This window comes from Platalea leucorodia (genome assembly GCF_965183815.1).
Source record: "Platalea leucorodia genome assembly, chromosome: 9".
In the NCBI taxonomy this organism is placed as follows: Eukaryota; Metazoa; Chordata; class Aves; order Pelecaniformes; family Threskiornithidae; genus Platalea; species Platalea leucorodia.
In genome coordinates, this window is record NC_138831.1 from 20,536,964 (window position 1) to 20,560,370 (window position 23,407).

The following is a 23,407-nucleotide window of genomic DNA, read 5'->3' on the forward strand; positions in this document are numbered from 1 at the left end:
AGTGCTTATATGGGTGTTTAATTTAAATAGGGATTTAATGTAGGTTAAATTTGGACTCCTGGCCAAAAAAAAATTTTCATCATGAAAACAAGCCACAAGCATAAATTGTAAGGAGGACAGAATTTTTAAAATAGCTACAGATTCTGGGGAAGCAATTGTATAAAGAAGTAAGTAATTGTAAATTGATTTATTTGTATTATTAAAAGGATCCGGTGAAATTAAATATATTTACATCACTTGCTTGCCCATAGGTAAACAGTTTAATGGATGCTATGGGCAATTATGGCTCACTTATAATAATAATCTGTAACAACTGGAAAATGTTCTTTTCTGACAGCCTACAGGTTGGGTTTATTTTTGTTTGTTTGTTTTACAATATGAAAGGTGGCAGTGCTAAGTTGTCGCCTTCTGTCCTCACCTAGTTATAACTGCCCCACTCTTCTTTTCAGTTAGGACCAATATAGCAATTGGTCCAGCAGAAGAGCTGATGTTCTAGGGCACGTAGACAGGAGTGCGTGGCTCAGGTGGGAGTTCCCTGTGTGGTATTTGTCACCAAACTCCTTGTATCATAGAACTACAGCCCGAGCCTAAGAGGATGCTGTATTTGCTTCCTTTAAAATTGTGATTTTTAGTAATTTTGAAGGGTGTGCAGATTTTTGAATGCACCTACCTCGGGCTACTGAGAATAGTCTTCCTTTTCGTAGTGTAGAATGTGGTAAAGACAGATACTTCTCTCTTCTTCCAAAGTATTTTTGATTTCAAAGTGCATTGTTGTCGTCAAGTGTTGTTTGGTTGTTTTCTTTATATTCTTTCAGCCATGTGCTACTTGAAGATGTTGTTTTGATTTAAAATGCTTATAAAGTGTTTACACAAATGAACTTTATTCCTCTGGTTTTATTCACATGATGGCTTTTTCTAATGAGAAAGTAGCAGAAATGGAAGTGTTAGTTCAGGTAAAAACCAAGGGGATTCACAGGAGATAGAGTTATAGGGCCACAGATTACTCTGTCTCAAAGAGACTGGCGGTGACCTTGTCACTTTGTTCTCAGGAACCTGCACCCAGCGGAGCAATAGGAAACATGATGTTGTGGACAAACTTTTGTTAACAGAGAGGAGTGGCTGTATGTCATGTCCAAGTGGGTCATTCCCCATGGTTAATTTATCATAGACCTATGTATTTTATCATCTATATTATTGTGGCTGAATACTCATAATTGTTTATCAGGATTATTCTTTCCAAAGCAAACAAAATTAATGTAGGTATATCAGAACTTCGCTAACCATTAATGACAGCTATTTATTTTCATCTTAAAACACTAGAAACATGTTTATGCTTTACATTTCTTTAGTGACTAATTAAAAATAAACTTTAACGACTGTAGGAAATAATAAGGAAGAGTAAAAAGACAATTTACATGTAACTAACATAAAATGTTTTATAGTTGTTCATTAGGTACAGGAAAAACTCTCTCTTACACAATCTGAGCAAAGCTAGATTGCCTCTGAGGTTTCAGATTGTTTCAGCTTTAATTTCTGTCTGCCAGAATATCAGGATGCTTACTGTGTGCTTAGCTGTATAATTATTGTTTAGTGTGGAGGTGTCCACTCTGCTTTTCCTGATATTTCTTCACAGCTACATATTGCCTCAGAAATGTCATTTGACATCCATATTACGTTAAATCTAATATAAAACCGGTCTCCTGCTATTTGGGCTATGAAATACAGCTAACTTCAGAATTAAGAGGATCATTTTATTTTGCCCATCTGATGTTTATAGTCCCGTCTCTTTGTAGATGGCTCTCGTTCATAAAAAACCTCTTAGGAATAGACAATTACTTTTATTTACAAGAAGGAAGGAGGTGCTCTAGTGTTCATACTAGGAAGCTTTTTAAAAGCTTAATTCTAATAATTTCTATTAAAAGTTTGTTCTCCCTGTTCCCAGCTGTGCTGTTCTGCTCTCCTCCTGGTATTGTGGCTGTTCTGTAGATGTTCCATTGAGGATCCTGGGGGGATCCTTCCCTTGTGGATGGGCTCTTGCATATTTCTAGCACTGCAAGATTTAGAAGATTATTAACATTTCACAGTTATTTCCTTGGAAGGGTGACAGGCTGCATATGTGTTTTCTCCAAACTGAAAATGATTACTTGTTTTAAATAATAGTTATTATAACAATTATAAAACTAATGTTTTTACTGCTTGCTTGCAAAATAGTGGCTTTGTTTTGGGAACGTAGGTTTTTCATGTTTTGATGGTGACTCAGATAACTTATGAACCTTCCAGGGTTAATGTAGTATTATCCACACCTGTTGATGGTGGATAGTCTGGTCTCAGACTTAGCAGTGACTTGTGTTTTGCACGTTTAACCTGTTTTCGTCTTTTTCATATATGTTGTGTGTGGAATTAATACTTGTGGTGGTTTCAGGTTCAGAATTTTATTTGTGTTCTTTTACATTCTGGTAATTAAGAGTGCTATCTTCATTTTTGCTGCAATTTTTCTCATTTCTGCTCTGAGAACATGAAGTTTTGTTTGCATTTAGTATAGGCTGTCCCATAGATGGTCTAGAGTTTACTCTAGTTTGGACTTCTATGGTACAAACTTTCAGTCTTGATGAAAGCAGTTCTTAAACCTTCTCCCCCTGCCCTCAAGGAAGAAAAAGAGGACAGAAGGCTAGTTTTCCGAATAAGTGAGAGTTGATAACCACATACCTTACATCCTTTGTACAATTCTTCAGTGGTGGTCAGTTAATGAATCTTAGCATCATGTGTAGGAGCTCCTATAGCTTTAGTCTTTTTTTTCTAGAACACTTCTTCAAGGACATACCTTCCCAGACACTTGTAACCCCTTCCCAGTGGCTGCCAGACCACATACCCATCCTAGCAGCATGCTTCAATCCTAGCCGGAGGCTTCCAGTGCTTTTCCAGCCTTGTCATCCCTGCCCACTGCATCTGTTTTCTCATCACTTGTGGGTAGCAGCACTTGTTTTATCATGTTCAATTTTGTGATATTGGTGCGTGACTGCTAAGAACTTTTGTCATTAACTCCCTAATTCCGTTTCACTAGAAATGTGATGTACTGATGACTGCAGAGATAAAGGGCTGTTTCAAGTCCTGCACCTTTTCTCTGATCCCAGTAGTTGCTCAGGGCTGTGTAGAGCTCCATAGGAATAAAAGCTAATTTGAGCAAAGAGGAAACAAACCTCCAATATGGATTTTACAGATCATTTCAAATGCAGGGACTGTTCATACCTCAGAGCTTTCCCGAGGAAAGCTGTTGAGTGTTTGAACGATTCCCACTATAGTGCTGGTTTTCCACTTTCTGAATGTCTTTTGGATTATTCTGATAGAAGTCTCTGGAATTCATTGTCTCCTACTCATACATATTGCTGTAATTCTGCTATTAATTGTGATGGCAAGTTGCTTGTTTTCTTACCTCTGAGTATATGGGCTAAAACTTTTTAAAAAGTGTAACTCAGGGGTAAAAGTGTAAAGAGCTGGTTTTTTTTCAGTTCTCTGAAAGATGCCTTAATGAGCACAGGTATTCAGGCACTGTTGTCAAAGGCTACTAGTTGTGTTTGCATTACAGGGTGTGTGATACAGCAGACAGGGATTGCAATCAGTACTTTTGGGGTATAGCAGTGGACAATTTTCCAATACCACGGTAGTACTGCAGTTCTTAATGTACAGATGTACCAGGCAACACCAAATAATAGTGTATTAGATGCTACTATTGTGATGTGACAATCTCCACACAATTAGCCTTGTCTTCTGCCTTGTGTTGTCCACTTTGCCTGTTTTCTCCTGTCCCATCCCCTCTTTCTTTCCCCAGGGTGGAGGGCATGCTAGCTCTGTGGTATCTCTGTTTGACTAGTGGAGAACAGGAGAAGATGGAGGCAGTCTGCACTCCCTCTTCCCACCTCAGACTCATGCTGTTCCTCCTCTTCTCTGACAAAGTGCTGGAGCAAAACAAAACTGCTTGTGTGGGCTTTCTATGGACATATGGACCCTAAGAGAGGAGTGAATAAGGACCACAGTTGTGTTGGTGGTACAGGATCGCAGGTCCCAGGAGAGTGGAGGACACACAGGTGCCTGTGCTCTTTTGCACTGCAGCTTCTTAGTAGGGTGAAGGCACCAGGGCCAAGTCTCAGAACCTCTGAAAGATCGGCACAGGAGGTTAGTGAGGGGAAAGAGAGACCCTTTTCCTCACCGTAGCCTCTTAAAACTGTGCTCATCTCTGGCTATGATATTTGATAGCATGATCCAGAATGTATTTCCATGGCTGCTTTTTGTTTGAACTTGAGTGTGCCACTTGGTACTCACAGTTTTGAGTTTCCCAAGATACCAAGGCAGGAGTACTTGGCTTCAGATGATAGCCACTGTTGATTCAGGTTTGAAAAGCTCTTTGCTTTCCTTGAAACCTTGCTAGAGGAAAGCCTGTTTAGGTAAAGGGGTACTGCTAGATCGGCTTTGTGTACAATTTTCACTTGGTGGTTGGGGAAAAAAATGTTGGCATGAAATTATAGCAAGAATAGATTTTGTTTAATGTGATGTTCCTTTGTGGCTCTTTGTGGCTCATCATCATGGTGCATGCAGCAAGGGGTGCAATTACATTGAAAGTGAAATAGATTTGTAGCTGCCTGGCTAATTTCCTTGTCTAACCTGAGGGGGAAAATAAGTAGTTAATGCCATACTTACTAGAAAGTTCATTAGCACCTGGAGTTATTAAAGCTGAAATTATTTTGGAAATCTGTTTTTAAAGTCATGTGGAAGTGTGGGTTAACGCTTTTTTGAATGATACATGAATGCATTCTTGAGGTGCAGGGAGCTGCTGCTCATGTTGGGAGATCGTGTTATTCGCGTGCTTCCCACCCCAAAGTCATTCTATCTTTTCTTCTCCCCAACAAAGTGCTGGAACAAAACAACGCTGTGGTGTGTGTGGGAGTCCCCAGCTGGATGTGTGGGGTTGGGAACAGAGCAAACTTCTGTCCTTACAGGGGAAGAGAGGAAGGTCTTTGGTATAAATCTGTTCATGTAGCAGGCTCGTCCTGCTCATGTACACAAGTTTATGCTTTTTATCTGAAGTTATTCTTATAAATTAGTTCATGTTATACTCACCTGTATGAAACTGAGAGGCAGAGTGTGGAGACAGTCTGCTGAATAATACCCCTCCTCTTTATCATTTTATATCCAGATTTAGAAAGGCCCATACTGCTGGAGGAAAAAAAGAAAAAAAAAAAAAAAAAAAGGGAGCTGCTGTTAGAAAGTCATTTACCTGCACTTTATACTTGAATTGGATGGTCCTGCTTGTATTGGTAAATGGAGATTAGTCCCAGCAACCTGAAATCTTTTCACCTTCTACTTTTGACCAGACTGCACACCATTTTCTCTTAGGAAATGCTGGTTTTAAGTTGTCCTCCCTATCTACTAGAAAAGTAAATGCATTCCCTAAGAAGAGGAGGAGCAAATACATAATTATTTCTTTAATCTCTCAACTCCTTTTAGAAAGCAGCTTTTCACAGCTGTGTCTTCGGGTGGTATCGAGGGTAGATGGGCATCCCAAGGTCAAGGCAGCCTCAGAGACTATAGCTGCTCTTTGAGGAACCCTTTAATGAGACACTTCCATCTGCTGCAGTACCAGGGCAGAGTGGACTTCATTGCTTCTTGCTTTCTGCCTCAGACTGGTGATACATGTGCTTTGATCTCTTGTCCTTGTTGTTTAGCTGGAGGCTGGTGGCAGGGACTAAGGAAAGGCACAGGCCTGTTGGAGTATGCTTGGAGTGGAGAGGAGGCTCTTTTTGTTCATTGAAAGTGGATGAGTCAGAGAAAAAGTGTGGAAAGAAACAAAAGTCAGGACTTCCCTAAATCTAGAAAAGCACTGAAGGTGATTAGGAGGGTTCCTTTCATTTTAAGCTCTGCTGTATTCTGTGCATACGTATGCCAGAGTGGTGAGTGCCAGTAAGTAATAAACCTATAATTTAATCTGCACATTACTGTTTGTAGAGCACAAGGTGGACTTTTTGCAGGGGAAGAGAAGAGCGGTGCTTGACATCTTTCCTTTTTTTCCGTCTTGATGGGCTTTCCTATCTTGATTATTTTCTTTTGGTTACTTGTGGCTGGATGCATCTCCCTTTGGAGTCCACCAGTACCATTTCTAAATAAGCTAGAAGGTCGTATTCTGTGGGAAGCAAACCTCGACAGTAAGTTTGTTGCTTTTGCAATGGCCCTGATCTTTGTAAGCCTGGGAAACCAAACCTGCACTTCTGTGTACCACCGTGCACTTTGCTGTTCTTAAACAACTAGGTAGATTTTAATGCTTATTGTGACTTTTTATAGACTGCCTTCCAAGCCAATAGTTGCATGCAAAGAGGATGGCACGTGTGGTATCATAGAGATACAGAAGTAATCACTACATGTGAAAGAATTTACTCATGAATTAATATCCTGCATATTGGCATGTGTTTAAACCCTATCAAATTGTTATGGGAAACTGCGTTGCCTTAGAAAATGATCCTTATGGATCAGTGTTTAAATATGCTTTATCATATGGGTGCAGACGGTGGGGCTCAACCTCAAGTCCGCTGGTTGTAGATAACTCAGTAAGCAAACCTGCATCTAACTGCAGATATTAGATGCATTTCTCGGGTGACTTGCTAAGTCACCTCAACTAAGAAGTTGAGGAGTTTTTATTGTTTTCTCAGTTGCTGAAAGGGATAAGAGCATCTCCGAAGTTGCTTTGTGTCTGTTAAACATACGCTCTCCACCTCCGCAAATCTTACATTCGAGACTTGTGTTGGTTTCCTAAGACCCAGAAAGTTAGGAGCTGGCTGTCTTCCACAATCCAGCTGAATAAAATGAAGAAGATATCTTTAGTATCAAAGGTGAAAAGAGACTGGATACTAGCATTTGCAGATTTAGCAATCCTGGTTACTCAGTAGTGCAGAAAGGTTACATTGAAATTGCAGGGAAGGAAGTTTGCCTCCCATACTTAGGGAAAAGCCCCACTGATTTCTCCGGGAACTTTGCTTCGTTACAGAAGGCTGCATATTTTACCCATTATTTTTATTCTGGCAGTTTCCCTGTAGTACAGTCTGTCTTTCAGAACAAATGGTGTTTCTGTGTGCAGTCTGAGGGGTTTGGACCTGCCCAGCTAGCAAGTGTCTGCGTACCCAGCACAGTGTATGGAAGCTGCTAATGCCCGTGCAGACCCCATGGCAGGCAACCAGGTCCCTTGAAGTGGCTTTACTGGACTCACTAAATGGTGACATTAAAAAAAAAAAATCCTCTTGGGTGCTTTGCTGGGAACAGCCAGTACTGTACGCTTTGTTAGCTCCCTTTCTGCCAAACCCGAAGCTGCAGATTGCCTTGCTGGGCATTTTGTTTGTGTTGGGGCAGTTTCGGTTGTCGGAGGGTGGTAGAGGCAGGTGGAAGTCCCTTGTCGACAGGCTGTTTGCCCATAAATCTGGGAGGAATAGGGGAAGGCAACAGGAATGGAGAGGAGTGTGGGAGGAGTGGCGCCTGGGGTTTGTGGGGGTTTTATTGACTGATTCCAGCATTTTAACTAACCCTGTGAACTAGGTTATTCTCAGTGGGGTGAGGTGTGGCTTGACGGCTGCTGTGGGAAGGAAGGATGAGATCCTGATGAATGCTGTCCCCCCAGCCCCCTTCGCAGGGAATTGCAGACTGACGACGTTGCAGGTCAGCCACTGAGCCTTTCACCGTCTGCCTGCTCTGTCTGAAAGTGCGGACTCTTTCCCAGTCTCCTCTGCTTATCCTAAGCAGGGGGAAGCTCTGAAGGAAAACGTTTGTGACTCCTCTGCCCCCCTCCCAGGCTCCCTGACTGCGCTTCCTTTTTGAGAGGGTGGCACAAAGTCTGGCATAGTCTAAGTCTTATATAACCTGGAGTAATGACTTGCTTTACTTCTTTAAAAGGAGGTGATGACGCCAGAGCTCTGCTTCCTTCAGACCCGCCGATTGGGCACAGGGACTGGCTGATCTCGTGAAATGATGTGGTATTATAACTAGCTATGCTTTTTTTTCCCCCCCTTCTTTTCTTCCTCCTTCCCTTTGATGTATTGCGTATGATGGAATACAAAATAGAAATCCTTCTATGTGGTTCAAAAACAGCCCACATCCATGGCTCTGCATTTTATATATATGTATATGGGTTTTTTCAAATGTTTTTTTACCTGTAGCTACTTGCTCTCTTTTCCTAAAGCTGCCACAAATGTGAGAGTAGCATGAATGCACAAGGAGCAGGGTCAATGAGCGAGCAGTTATTAGCTGAACAAAGAATTGCTCCAAGTCTTCCACGAAGAGAAGTATCTTGTTTCTTCCTGCTTTTCTGATAGGCTTTACAGGATATGGGGATTGTGCTTTATTGGCCAAAAACTTTCTTTTCTCTTTTCACAAAGCAGCCAGAGAATCTCTAACGAAGGACAGTGACACTTACTTCTCTGTCACGTCTGGTACCTTTTTCCCCATGCACGTTTTAAGTAGTCAGCTTTGTACCACACCTAGGCATTGCTAGTAGATACCATACTCCGTCATCTGCAACTTCTGAAACCATGACAAAAGCACAAGGAAACTAATTAGCAAATTTGTAATGTGGTATTTTCCCTCTTGAACAGGTAAGGAGTGGCAAAGTGACTTTGCCCAGGTCGCCTGATGAGTGTGATGAAGCCATCGTCAAAATCCTGTGCTTTACACTTTAGGCAACACCCCTTTTGTTTTCAAACGTACTGGGTGAAACACTTCTCTGTTTTGCATTTGAGTTTAAATTATGCAAGGGGTCCTTATTTTCATTTTTCCTTAATTTATCTGGTATTGTGCTGTTTTGAATGACTGGTTAAATAAAATGTGCATGTAGCTATATGTTGTACAAGTATAATATTTTTAGCCAAGAAGCAGCAGCAAGTTTGGAAGGAGGGAGAACTGTTTTAATTAAATTAGAAGTATTCTTCAGATTTTAAAACACAGTATCACATCACAGTTACTTGCTTTATTTGTCATTTTAATTTCTTGCTTAGGCTTTACAGAAAACTCCAACACTGAACTTTCAGAAGTGTTTGGCTCATCATTTGGATCAAAGTTTTTTGATGCAATACCAGTTTTTTATTTTAATAACAGTAGTTTGTACTACAGATGTTGAAAATGTCTTGTTCACATTTTCTTCAACATGCAGTTCACTGACTCAGTCTCAAAAAAATTCTAAGTAGGAGTCAGAAGACATTATTTTCACTTGCAAATATGCAAATAGGAATGAGACAGGAGAAAGCTACAAGATAAAATCTTTTTGGGCTAGGTGAACAGAAACTTCTAGTTTAAATCTCTGTCAAAACAAATTTTGCAATTAAAACATCTGTAGGTAATCTTCATCTACGTAAAATATTGAAATACTTGAACTGTTAGAAGCAATTTTAAAATGGCACTTTTGTGTACTCTTAGCTTGTGATTTATGTCAAATTTGCACTTAGATGAAAACTGGAATGAAATTAAAGTTGTACAAAATGACTCTTCTGCGGTGCACAAATACATTGTGTCATCTTCAGCAGCAGAAATGTAGCAAGTTATAGGAGGAGATGAGAATCAGGTTCTTGAATATAAGTGGGAAAGTAAGTCAATGGATGTAGCTTTGATTAAGATGATGATAAATATCTATGATATAAATCCTTCAACTTAAAATCATTACATCTGGTCTAATAATAGCTTGTTTACTTCAATACATTTCAACAACCTTTGAAAGCCTGGGACTGAAGTCTGAAGCAGTATATATTTTGCTACAGTGATAGTCTGAAAAGCATTTGCAGAAGGCACTGCATTTCATCACTACCTGTATTTTGTGCGATTAGATTTTTGTTACATTATGTACAACTTCCCCCCAGTTATGATTTAGATGACTGCGGGAAAGAAAATAAACCACAATTTATATGAAGACAAATAAAAGGAGAAAAAACAGATTGATGAAATTGTACGCCTTATGGTTCAGTCCAAAACTCACTAAAATCAATGGAAAGAGTCCTCTGGTTTTCCATGGTTAGTTTAGGTCTTACTCAAAAAGAGTTTTTATTTACAGTGCAGTGTTTGTTTAAAAAGCAAATTATTCTCAAAGCCCAGCAATACCCAGTTGCCAACAAAGTATTGTGGAGTTTAGTTCTGTCTGAACTGTTTCAGGTTGATAAACACCACCTATACCATAACCAACTAAAACCCGATACTCTTGTGTGTTTTCCATGTTGCTAAAACAAGATGGAAAACAGGACAGGGAAAGTAGCCTTAATGATATTTGTATGTGCTATTAGCAGATGATAATCAAGAGTGAAATTTGGCTGTCAAGCCTAGATTGTGTTTAATAACTTACAAACAATTCAGATTCGTAGGCAGCTTCTCTCGTTGTTGGTGATCAGTGGGGTGTGCAGAAGCAGCTGATGGATGCGGAGCATGCCTGTGAGAAAGCTGTGGGATCGGGAAAGAACTGCATAGCCAGCGTGGAGCTGTCGAGGATGGACAAGGAAGGTCTCTTCTCTTCTGCAGGGCGCTGATGAGGGTGAACAGCACACGGGGCAGTCATTGGAGAGAAGGGAACCACGCCAGCTTGCAGGGACGAAGAGCATGGTGGCACATTATGGATCCAGTGCTTCTCACCCACACTGCACTTGGTGGGCAATGTTGAGCAGTCCCAGAGCTCCTCGGCCTGCAGAGCTCAGCCAGGGGAGCAGTGGGTTGAGAGAACCAAGTTCAAGGTGGAGAACAGGCATGGGGATGGGGAAGGAGCTACTCCAGTTTGAAAGAATGGGGAAGCAGCTACTTCAGCTTGAAGGGATGGGGAAGAAGAGTCACTTGTGATATGTTTCGGGATGTTTTGTTGAAACTTTTTAGTTGAACTGAGTTTAGTTTGATTTCCATCCCCAACCCACCCCCCAAATCCAATGTTCTCTGCTATACAGAGGAGCTAGTGTCCTGAAAAAACTTTATGATTGAGCTTCTTGTGTGCGTAGGTAGACTTAGATGTGAGTTGTAACCCTTACGAATTTGCAGTGCTCAGGGATGCTGACATTGACTTGTCAGTTGAATAAAAAACATGTTCTGAAGGGCCTTTATGTTGATATTCTATGAAAACACAAATTTTATTGTGATTTTTTTTTTTAACAGGGAAGTCTCCTATGTTGTTTGTAATGGAACCTCTCAAGTGACAACAGTTTCTTGAGAAGCCTCTTCTGATGTATAGCACAGTCGTACAATTGCAAAGAGCTTGTGGTTTGAGCATGAGGTAGGTGAGGTATGACAGCTAGGTAAGATTTCAGACCCTGTAGGAGAGGGAGAACTTTCTTCCTTACTGGCAAGGCTGGCCTCACGGAAAAGCTATTCAGTAAATGGGCTTCTCTATAACAAGATTACCTTCCATGAGGAGATCATTTTATAAACTAACTGTTTCTGGCAGATCTAATTCTTGGCTGTGTGAATACGTATTTCTCATGGCTAACAGTGATGGCCTCACCAGTAGGCTGTTGTGAGTAGAAAAGCTAGAAAAATTCCCTTCCATTTTGCACACTAAGGTGAAGAAGGGAGTGCCCTTTTTATTGCTCTGTGCAGAAGGACAGGTTTAGGTTGCCTGTTTCCCCCAGTGTCTTGAACTTCCATTTTCCTCGTGCTTGATTGCTGTAATAAGCATCCCTTGGAAAGTAACCAGTTGTATTTACACAAATATTTGTCTTTAAATCTTGCTTCCCAGTTTCATAAATCTATTAGGTCAGATGCTGAGGTCATGTTTGGTTATTTATTCCAACCCTACAAAGTCCTTATAAGGCCTGCTGCAAGATGCTTGGCTATGTACTTTTCTTAATGTATTTGTCCCTCTTTTCCTCCTTGATAAACACTGTATGTTCTTGTGTACTAGCCAGGCTACTTGAATCTGTGATATAGTTGAAAGGCTGTCTTGTTACCAAGCCTCTTAATTTTAATACAGTTGATCTTTTCTTTGGTAAAAATTACATGGCTCTAATTATGAAAAGAGCACCTTGGGTTTGTTTCAAAGTTGTGATGTACCTTGAAGGAATGAGGATATTTTGATGGTAGCAAGCATTCACTGCACTCTGCCACCCTCTCAAATGAAAGGTCTAATAAAAATGTCTGGAGTCACACAAAGGGTAGCCGAGCTCTGCCCTGGCTGTGTTTGCAGACCTCTAGGTCAATCTTTACCGTTATAAGCACAGCACATTGTCCTGGAGTCTTGCAGATCTGTGCCAGAGCTGTTCAGACACAGCCTGCTTCAGGTTTCTTGTGCCTGTCCTGGTTTTCCTGACTCTCACTTGCCAGTTGTTTCAAGCAAAGAGCTGACTTCATTACGTGGACAAATGCTTGCTAGGAGCAAGCTGATTTCATTACGTGTCTATCAGCCCAGGTTTGCTGTTTGTTACTGGCATTGGGTATGCCTGTGAAGGGAATCAGGCATGGAAAAAGTCTCTGTAGCACTGAAGAAGGCCAGGCATGATGGTTAGCCTTTAGGGGTTCAACCACAGCTTTAAAGCACTTACTCTCTCCTATACTTACTTATTCTCTCCTGTACCTGTCCTTCTGGTGCAGATGGATGATGGGGAGGAAGGCTCGCTTAGAAAATAAGCTTGCACTCCACAGATTCTGAAAGGTTGTTTCCTAAAAACTGGGAAATCTCATTCGTAGTCCATTTGCTGCACTGAGAGCCTTCCGCAGAGTAGCGGTGCTGTACAAGCTGCTGATTTAAAGAAATGAACGGGATGCTCTTTTGCCTGTTATTGTGCAAACAGGTTACCAGCTCCCAAGGAATTGCTCAGGTTTCAGTCTCAGTTGTCCAGGTTTCTTGGAAGTTAGCAGGCATCATGCAAATACTTCATAAAATCACAGATACCAAGCTTGTTTTCAAAGCCAAAAAGGCTGTATTTCTTTTTGCAACTCATTCCCCCCTTCTTTTCCTTTTGTGCTGTGAAACTTGGAAGCGCGATTACGGTCCCACGTGTCCCCTGCTCTGAACGTCCTGTTGTCTGTTGGGATTCCCCTTGTGCGGGGCCCCACCGGAGCCTGGATGGTTATGTAAGGATTTTTATTTTATTCTCAGTCTTGGTCTCTGCCACTAGTTGAACTGGATCACAGGCTGACTGAATGGGATCCGATCCGAACGGTGTGCAGCTCCGCCGCTCGAGAGGAGGGAGAGGAGAGAGAGGAGAGAGACCTCCCCCGTACACACCCACTCAGCCTCCCTGCTCTTCCCTCTTTTAAAACTCTTTTCCCAGGCATAACTGGGGTTGCTCCCACTGATCGGGAACACGTACCGAAGCCAAACCGGCCAGGCAGCTCAGATCCAGGCATCGGTCCCCAGTGGAGCAGCAGCTACCTCGGGCAGGGCTGTGTTGTTTGACTCTCCAAGCAGGGGAGGAGATAGTGACAATTTTTATTTAGGCTGAACACGAGGCATATTTAACTAGTTATATAACAGTGACCCTGGTCCATCTCGGCTGGGTGCAGGGAGGATATATGCATACTGATTCCCGTCACACCGGCTGGGTGGATTCAAGCACTAGGAGCTATTTACCAAAGTTATTTTCAGAAACCTTAAGTGCAGGTTTCCCTGCCTGTACCCTGGACTGTTTTATCAGGAGGCATTTCCCGCTTGCAAACTGAACAGCCAGTGAGAGTCAATTTCGTGCTCGCTGGGCTGCGGGCAGAGATAACAAGTTGTCGGGAGTGACTGGAAACTTTTGTCCTGAAGACCCTGGGACAAGAATAGCAGAAGGGCTGAGAGCGTGCAGCCCCATTGAACAAGTGTTGGGGCAGAGTCGCGGGCAGAGGTCTTGCCTCAGTGCACTGAGCAGCATGTTACTCTTGGATGAGTCTCAGCAGTTTCCAGGTAGGACACAGGTTGTTTTTTTGTGGGTTTTTGGGTTGTTCCCCCCACCCCCCCATTTTCTGTTCCCTCTTGCTTTCCTGTTACAGACCATTCATTCTCCCTCCCCTGTGCAGGAGCACCTCACTCAGTGGCCAGCAAAGTGCATCAGGAACCAAGACTCAGGGGCTCAGGTTTTAATTTGCTACCTGCCTAGCAGGGATGGAAGTGGTTGAATTTTCAGAGTCTTGCAGTGCTTGTTGGTTTGATGGAGGGGATATGAGAAGAAAGCTCGCTCTTTCTTTGCAATTCTAATGCTGAAGACTTTGGTGATGTGACATTCTGGGTCTGGCTGTTATTGTTTCTGCTGCTGTCATATTGTAATGCTGCAAAAGTAATTTTTAGCAAGAGAGGAGGCAGCTGTTAATATCAGTATGATTTTATATCCAGCGTCCTCTCCCCCACTCCCTTCAACTTCTTGTGTATACTTTCCCCCAACATCCTACTCAATAAGAGTTTTGAGAGCTTCTTTTGTCAGTGAAGTATTTGGTGACTTGCTGACGGGGCAGCAGCCTGGGCACCAGGCAGAGCTGTTGGTGCTTGCTCCAGATCTCCTAATTAGTGCCTAATAGACTAAGAGCTACTTGGCTCTTTTTTCACCTCCCATCAAATGGAAGATGCTGGTGAAACCCTAACAGGAGTTTACAGTTTTGGGATGGCTGCCACTTAGTTTGCTTGCTGGTGGGAGGATGTTGTCTGTTGGAGAAAAAACTTTTTTTCAGATTTGAAGAACTTTCTAAGTTTGTAACTGAACTTGTTACTTTGAGGTCAGGTACTCGGAGACACCAAGCTTCTTCCACCTTGTTCATGTGGCAAATACCTCCAAAGTTCATTCTATGAACTTAATAGGCTGGTCAAAAATGTCCCCAGGAGTTCCAGCTCTGGGTTCCTGGTTTATTATAGGAGTGCAGTGCAGCATGGTCTTTGTGAGGAGTTTTTATAGAAATAATCCATGCAGTATTTGTTGTCCATTAGGGGGAGGGGTGGATTCTAGAAAAAAAAAAATCCATCTTTTCTTGCTTTCTTAGTTCTCTGGTTGTGGTGGCAGGACAAAGAAGCTAATTCTGAGAGAGTGTGAACTGAGAAGAGAAAGGAATTATGATGCAAAATGAGTTTGGATAAATGAGGAATCTGGGTGATACAAGTGGCTTATGTAACTCAGTCTAGATAATAGGTATAAAAAGAGAAGACGGGGAGGGGAAGATGCTTTTGGAAATGGGACTGTAGGTCATAGATGGAGGGAGAATGCAAGGTCAGAGGCCTTCCAAAAATTTTGAGTGGAAAGGTATTTTGGGTGGAAAGGTATTTTGGGGTCATGTGTACAAACATAAGAGAGCAAGAGTGCAAATGAACTCCTCTTTGTACAGCATTGCTCATCAAGTTATAAAGTCTGGGGCAAGGTTTACCACAGTCTGCTCTACCAGTGGGAAAATTATCTCTGTTTGAGGAAGCATTTGTAACTGATCTAACATGGTTGTGCTCTTGCTGGTGGATCAGAAGGGTCTCTTGCCCCACTTCTCCATAGCCTTCTTGTCCCCAGTGAGGATGATTAAACTGCACAAGGTCACAGAGTGGGTCTGGGGCAGAACTGAGGCATCGTGTTCTTCCCTGCCTTTGCGCTTCAACCACTGGTCAGTATTTGTTTTCCTCTCTGGTTTACATGGCTTTTTCTCACTCTAGGTGCCTGAACACTTCTTTGGGGTGTTCAAAGTAGCAAGTGCTTGTATATGCAGTGCTGCGCTGTCTGTTTACTATTTTATAAATGTTTCTGGAAAGTCAGAGAGGATTTTAATTATTTTTATGGTAGCACCCACCAGCTAGTAAATCAAGGTTTGTTGCAGTACACTACCTATCCCCTGTTTGAAAAGAGGCTGTTGCCCTGCAAGAAAAATACCTCCTTTAAAGAGCCCTGTCTCTTCCCCATATACACATGTGCTTCTATTTTTACCATAAAGGTAGTTGTAATTTTAGCAACCTTCTGAAGGAACCAGTGCTTGTCTTTTTTGCAGGCTGTAATGGGCTTAGCTTTTGGGGTGTTACATATTTTGGATGGGGGTGTCCTTGTGACATTGTGGCTTCAATTTGTGTGACCCTACCATGAACAGCTTTGCAGCCCTTTGTCAAACTACTTTAGCAGCACACAAAGCAGCACCAATATTTTAAAAAGGAAAACTAGAAACAGATTGTTCTTTGAGTGATGGTGTTTCATCCTGGTCTTATTAGCTTTCTCCAGTGCTCTCAGTCACTTTTCTGGCTGCGCTTGATGGGAGAAGTGCCAGTGGAATGCGGTGGCACACAGGCTCAAATTCAACAATTTGCACTTTTCTCGCAAGTGATGCCTCTCTCATTAAACAGAGTCCTTAAAAATTCCTCTGAAATTACTTTAGAGACTGAAACAGAAAAAGGGAATGCAGCTGAAGTTCTGTGCTTTGTTACAGTTCTAAAAAAATCCACAACTATGTTTTGTTTTTCCAAGTAGGAAATTATATTTAAGGAAAAGAAAGAGAGCCTGTTGGTCAGAGCATAGGACAGGGAGCCAACAACTTGGGAATTATTCAGCGCTGATGTCTACCTGATTTCTTTGCCTTAGTTTCCTTCTCTGCAAGATGGACAGGAGGGTGTTTCACAGGTTATTGTGAGGACCATGTCATGCTTGTGAACTTCTCTGACACTGAAGTAGAGTGCAAATGCCAGGTATTATAATTTTGAAATCTCTCCTCTCTTATACCATTGCCATCATGAGCAACAACAAAGGAGCACTCAGATGCTGAAGGATGCTTTACGCTGGGATTATTTCCCATGCTGCTCTTTTAAATTAGGAGTGAGTATCAGATGTCTTCGCCCCCCTCCCTGTTAACAGGTCCCGAGCGAAGCTATGGTGAGGGCTTGAGGCAGGGATTAAAGTTCGGCTTGTGCTTGTTGTTTGTTTGCCATTTTGGTGGCCTTGGAAGCGTGTGGCAGCAATAATCCCTTCTTTATTATTTCTCATTGCTCTGAGAGTATCCTGGTATAAAGCTAATACCACAACTCCCAGCTACCTAGTGTAAACTAATGCTTATGTAATCATTGCATAATGCAAAATGCTTCCTCCCCTACTCGTCCTCTTTTCTTAGCCCCTGAAATTTATCCCTGGAAGAGTCATGGTAGCAGCCAGCTGGATTCACTGTGCTGGGGACACCTCAAGCCCCCATATGCATCTATTCTCTGAAGTTGGGCGGGGAAATTTATCTTTGTTACCTAAATCAATATTTATCCACCTTAATAGAATAGAACAGATTTTTTTAAAGTTTTGAACTGTTGTGAAAATAAGCAAGGTCTGACTGTTAAATCTGATTACTTGTGGTTTAGATCCCTATGGTAATTTTTGTAATCTGGCTGGCAAAACTATATTCTGGGTTACTAGTTAACTGGGATAACCACAAAGGGGAGGTTTCAGTTCCCTTCGGCTTGTTGAAAACTTCCCAGCACTGGAGCCTGAAACACTTCCTGACTCCGGTGCAGCAGTTTTATGTAACTCGGTCGCTCTCGCACGCCCCTGGCTAAAGGACAAATGTAACCCATCCCTGCTTCACTCGCTACCTGAACGGGTGCGTTTCCTGGCTTTGTTTCCCTGTCTTGGCTACTGCCCGCAGTGTCCGCGCGAGACCGGGGGGGGGCTCGTGAGGAGGAGGCGGTTTGCATTTTAAGTTTGAGGACTTTTATTGGGAAAAGTAACTTTGATTATATATCTAGAAGAAGGATGCCAGGTAGCAGCATTTTGCATTTCTCCAGTTCTTGCCATCTCAAAGCACTATTAGAATGTTCGATTTGAAATTTCACAACCCTCCTTAGAGCATATCAGAGCTGGAAACGCACACGAGATTGCCCGGTGGTGCTCCGGAGTAACCATCAACCTCTCCTCCACGGTGCCTGCGAGAGGGAGGACAACCCGAGGGGCACCCCACCAGGGCTGCATTTCGGGGGCCCGTGCGAGGTCCTGGCGGAGCTGGGCGCAGCTGCCCTGGCAGGGGGCCGGCCGGAGCAGCTACCTGCCGCGCTCCGGTGGCGCGGGGTGCCGGCGGCTGCCAGCCTGTGCCATACAGCGGTTATATAAGTGCTCGTTGGTGTTTATGTAACCCGGGTCTCCGCGTCCCCAGCGTTGAGGCCCAGCCAGAACAAGAGCTCTTGGGTATTTGGGGCCTGGTTCTGCTTGCATAATCCCAGGGTTAGAAGATATATTGCCTGTCACCAAAGTTGGCTGATGTTCCCGTTTGCCTCTCGGCATTTCTTGGCTGCTTCCTTTCCCTTTGGTTTTTGGGTGGTATCTTCCTTGCTCCTGCCCTTCAATTCTGCTGCCTTTTGCTCCTGAAGGATTCCTTCAGGCCAGGAAAGGAGCTTTATGCTGCAGCATAACCTCAACAGTAACTGATATGCTGAAAGACCTCTGAAGGAAAAAGAGAAGGGCAGTGCTGCCTTATAATTTATCTTTTAAAGTTTTCCATCGACTGGGGCTTACTTCCTGCCCAAGAAGGAGTCTGGAGATGGGTTTGGCTTTTGTGTGTTCCTGGTCTGGCTCCCTCCCTGTGCTCTGGCCCGCAGAGCCTGTGCTGCTGGTGTTTTCTTCAGAGCCCATTTCATGTCGCTCCCCTCCGTCCTCTGGTCCGGGGCTGGGGATAGAGGCAGCCTGCCATCTCTCACCGGCAATCTGCAGATTTCATGTAGGTGTCCTGAACCCGCAGCGACTAATCACTTTACAGATACCTAGAGAAATGAAAAATGTGTTACTCAGACTTCAAGCAGCACTATTTGTTATACCAATATGACAGTCTCTGTGTCTGGTTACAGTGACAAGTACGAACGACAGACCTGAGGTGGTTAACTCCTAGATAAATCAGCAATGGGAATGAAGATGTTAGAGTTGCTGTACGTGCCGTTTGACAGGCGAGGGAAGCTTCCTCTGGGAGCAGGCAAGCTTTGGGGCTGGGCAGGTGCAGCCAGAAGGATGCCTTTGTGTCTCGCAGTACCGTGGCTGTGACTCAGCAGGACACCAACCATCACAGCCGGCAGCGGAGCCGGGGCAAGAGCAATGGTGGAAATCAGTCATTCCTCTGATCAGTGGGCTGCATTTCGTTGGAGTTGAGGAGGGCCAGCATGCAGAGAGGGGCTGGGAGCTGCAGGTCCCGCTGCCAGAGGCACATGGCATGGCTGCCGTCTTGGCCGGGCCGCGGCACGCCGGGCCTGAGAGCTCCCCACAGCCATGGCCCTGGCGAGGAGAGGACATCCATGAGGGACACCCAGACAAGCACAGGAGTACCCTGTGCACACCAGAAACCACCGGTGCGGACAAAAGGCCGATCCCGGCTCGGCGCTGTCTCCTGTGTTGTTGGCGAGTGGGCGGCTGCTTGTGGCTGGAGAGGGCTGAGGGGCGCCCGGCGTGCTGGGCCCCGGCGTGCTGGGCCCCGGCGTGCTGGCGGGGAGCACGGCCAAGCGGGTGCCGCGGCGCGGCCGGCGCGGGGGGGTAGGTGTGCCGGGTTATATAATGCTTACATAATTAGGGCTTTGTTAAGCAGTTGTGGCTGGGAGGGCCGTCCTGCCGCCGAAGACTGAGCCCGATTATTTTCTGAGGAGAACAAAGTCTTGTTGCTAATTAGCTGCCCTGATAGCTGCTGCAGGGGGTAGCCACAGCCTCGAGTCTCCGGAGGGGCTGCATCCCCCTCTGTCCCCCCTGCAGGGTGGCTTTCCCAGTGCTTCAGGAGGAGCGAACCGGGTGTTGATGTGTGTCAGGTGCTGGGAGGGGGCTTTGTGGCTCTCCTGGGTGTTGGAGCAGGTAGGGCCTGGAGGAAGGGAGCCTGAGCTGCCCCCTTGTTTTCGCCTGCACCATCTTTGTGGGGTTTCATAAGGAATTTCCTGCCTCCAGCCTTGGGGTGCTCGAGTGTTTTCGTAATGTGGCCTCCGTGAGAGTGTGCTCTGTGCAGACACCTCCCTTCTTGCATGGCATCTGTGCAACAGCTGCACCAGTTGCATACAGAGAAAGAATATTCTGAAAATATTTCATTTATTTTCCGCTTCAGCTGAATATAGGATGAGCCAGAGCACTCTGGCTGTTGTCAGCCTCTGAGATAATTGCTGTGCCGCAGTTAGAGAACTGTTGTTCTTCAGGTGCCAAGTACAGTTGAACTCTGGCATCACCTACACACCTCTCTAGTGCCTAGCGCACTGGGAAAACATCACGTAACCCCAGAGAACATCCTCCAGCCTGTCAGTGCCTTTGCAGTCAGGCTTGCTCTGCAGAGTTGCTTCTCTAGCCTTCGGCACAGTTGTAGTTCAGTGTGTCAGTGGCTGCGAGTGTTGCAGCTGGAGCTGTGCAATTTGTCTTTCTTGTACCATCCCTCAGTGCTCCTCCCATTCTTGCTTTGACAGCTCAGTACCGGCTGTAGTAGTACTAGCTAGTACTAGCTAGTCTCTGACAAGCTATTGCCCACAAACTGCATGGAAGTTCCCAGAATGCCTGCAATAATATTTAACTGCTCCTTGTTCTTTGTGCAGGACAAAAGAAAGCTCCCAAAGCAAGAATTAACTCCTCACTGCTCTGCATGCAGCTGCCTTCCTCACATGCATGCACATCGCTGTCTTTAGGGTAGGAAATAATGCCCAAAGGCTCAGCAAAATACTGCTATTTGGCATCCTGAGTTTCCGTAGTGAAGTGATTTTAGAAATAAACAAGTGTCTGGTGTTCAGTGGTATGCCTTCCCTGCTGTCATTGGAGTTATCCTGGCAGAGAGGCTGGCCTCCCAGGAGGAGGGTGAACCTCTAGCTAGCCATGTTAGCTAGCTAGTAACTGAGGAGGCAAGGAAGTAATCATCTTGCACAATGTTTTGTCTACTGAGGGGTCTCTTGCAGCTTCTTGTGCAACAGCCTCAGGTAGGGGACCCTCAGGTCTTCTCCAGAATGGCAATTTCTATACTCATAGGAGTGTTGGACTATTGCTAGAGCTGTGGATGTTTACTTGTGTGTGCACAGACACTTGGACTTATTGAGGCTGGCCTTGGAGCATGGAGATTGGATGCAGCTATAACAGTCTCTCACACACCTTGGTGTCAGAGGAAAACTGTGTTAGTTACAGAAATCTCATGCCCCAGAAAATGTACCTGCTGCTTCATGACACTTCACAGCAACCTGAGCCCCCTTGCAGAGCAGACTGTATGTGTTGAGAGCAATCCACTGCTGAATCGAAGACACACTCATAGAATCATAGAATCGTTTACGTTGGAAAAGACCTTTAAGATCATCAAGTCCAACCATTAACCTAGCGCTGCCACGTCCACCACTAAACCATGTCCCTAAGCACCACATCTACCCATCTTTTAAATACCTCCAGGGATGGGGACTCAACCACTTCCCTGGGCAGCCTGTTCCAGTGCTTTACAACCCTTTTGGTGAAGAAATTTTTCCTAATAACCAACCTAAACCTCGCCTGGCGCAACTTGAGGCCGTTTTCTCTTGTCCTATTGCTTGTGAATTGGGAGAGGAGACCGACCCCCACCTTGCTACAACCTCCTTTCAGGTAGTTGTAGAGAGCAATAAGGTCTCCCCTCAGCCTCCTTTTCTCCAGACTAAACAACCCCAGCTCCCTCAGCTGCTCCTCGTATGACCTGTTCTCTAGACCCTTCACCAACTTCGTTGCCCTTCTTTGGACACGCTCCAGCACCTCGATGTCCTTCTTGTAGCGAGGGGCTCAAAACTGAACACAGGATTCGAGGTGCGCCCTCACCAGTGCCGAGTACAGGGGGACAATCACTTCCCTAATCCTGCTGGCCATGCTATTCCTGACACGAGCCAGGATGCTGTTGGCTTTCTTGGCCACCTGGCCACACCGCTGGCTTGTATCCAGCCGGCTGTTGACCAACACCCCCAGATCCTTTTCTGTCAGGCAGCTCTCCAGCTACTCTTCCCCAAGCCTGTAGCATTGCTTGGGGTTGTTGTGACCCAAGTGCAGGACCCAGCACTTGGCCTTGTTGAACCTCATACAGCTGGCCTTGGCCCATCGATCCAACCTTTCCAGATCCCTCTGTAGAGTCTTCCTACTCTCCAGCAGATCAACACTCCCAGCCAATCTGGTGTCATCTGCAAACTTACTGAGGGTGCACTCGATCCCCTCATCCAGATCATTGATAAAGACATTAAACAGAACCGGCCCCAGTGCTGAGCCCTGGGGAACACCACTTGTGACCGGCCGCCAACTGGATTTGACTCCATTCACCACAACTCTTTGGGCCCAGCCATCCAGCCAGATGCTAGAGAATATTCTCTAGGCTGCATCCCATGCTGTTTAATGGAAGTTTGAGAATATTCTGCAAGAAGGAGGTAATGAGCTGTGGTTTATAATCTTGGGTGCAATAGGAAGTGCCCCACTGTGGGACAGATCTTTGGCTATGTTATGCATCATGAGTCACACCTGTGTGGTGTTTAGGGGCAGCTCTGGCAGTCATACCACAGGGAGCATCTGAAGCAGAGTTATACAGAGCAGTCACGACGCTTCCTTACAGAGACTTCTAAACTGTGATATGCAAGTGTTGGTTGGGAAGCTAAACACCTCCCCCTGCTTGTATATACAGCTGGGGGTGGTGGTTGCTGCTGCTTAGTGAGCAAAGAAAACTGGCAACCCCTGGTCTGCAGTATGAACCAGAGCCATGCTGTAATCAGGTCTATTGGGTTTTGATATTGCAGGCATATTTTAAACCTCTGAAGTGCATGCGAAAGGATCTCGCCCCTCTTGGCAGTCAGCGTAGCTTGCAGGGCAGAGTGCCTGTGTGTGTGCAGATGTCCATAAAGGAGGACCAGGGGGAACTGCTTGGGGACCTGTCAGCTGACGAGCTGTAACCCACCTGAAGGAGCAGCTGCTTGACAAGCTTGCAGTCTGCACTGCTGCTATCACCACTGCCCTCAGGAGACCGTCTTTGTAGATCTGGTGCCTATTCTGGTGAGCACAGTGCAAAACATGCAACAGAGCTGGTGTGAACCCAGCAGTTAGTGTTCCAGCTGATTCTCAGTGCCCACAGTGTGTAAGCATGGGATGGGTTTACATCCTCATCGGCAACTACGACTGACCCATGGCTGTCTTCTGCTGAGTGGACTTCGACCTGCTCTTCCCCCAGCTGTGCTTGGGTGTATGTGGCTGATCTCCCTGTGCAAGGCTGTGCTGGGATGTTACCTGTGGGCTGGTGGCAATGCTTTTCTCCTTGAGGCAATGTGGATAACTGCCCAGGTCTTCCTAGAGTGCGCTAACAGCTTAAGCATGATCAGGCCATTGTCAACATGCAAACGTGGCTGGCAAATTTTTGTGTTGTGTAAAAAAGTACTTGTATAGCCATGTCAGAGTAGCGTGTTGAGCTCCTGTTACAAAACCATAATTGCATTTCTGTTGTAGATGTAGGCTTGACAGAATTGGGGCAGGAATTATTCCATTGATTACCTGATGAGACCTGTTCAGCGAGGCTGTTCCCACACTCCCTCCAACCC

At 44.7% G+C, this 23,407-nt stretch overlaps 1 protein-coding gene across 7 annotated transcripts in view; it reads left to right on the forward strand.

The window, feature by feature from the left end:
- The window catches only part of RAD54L2 (RAD54 like 2), a 95,227-nt gene that overhangs the window by 44,674 nt on the left and 27,146 nt on the right, over positions 1 to 23,407 (forward strand). The window lies entirely within an intron of this gene.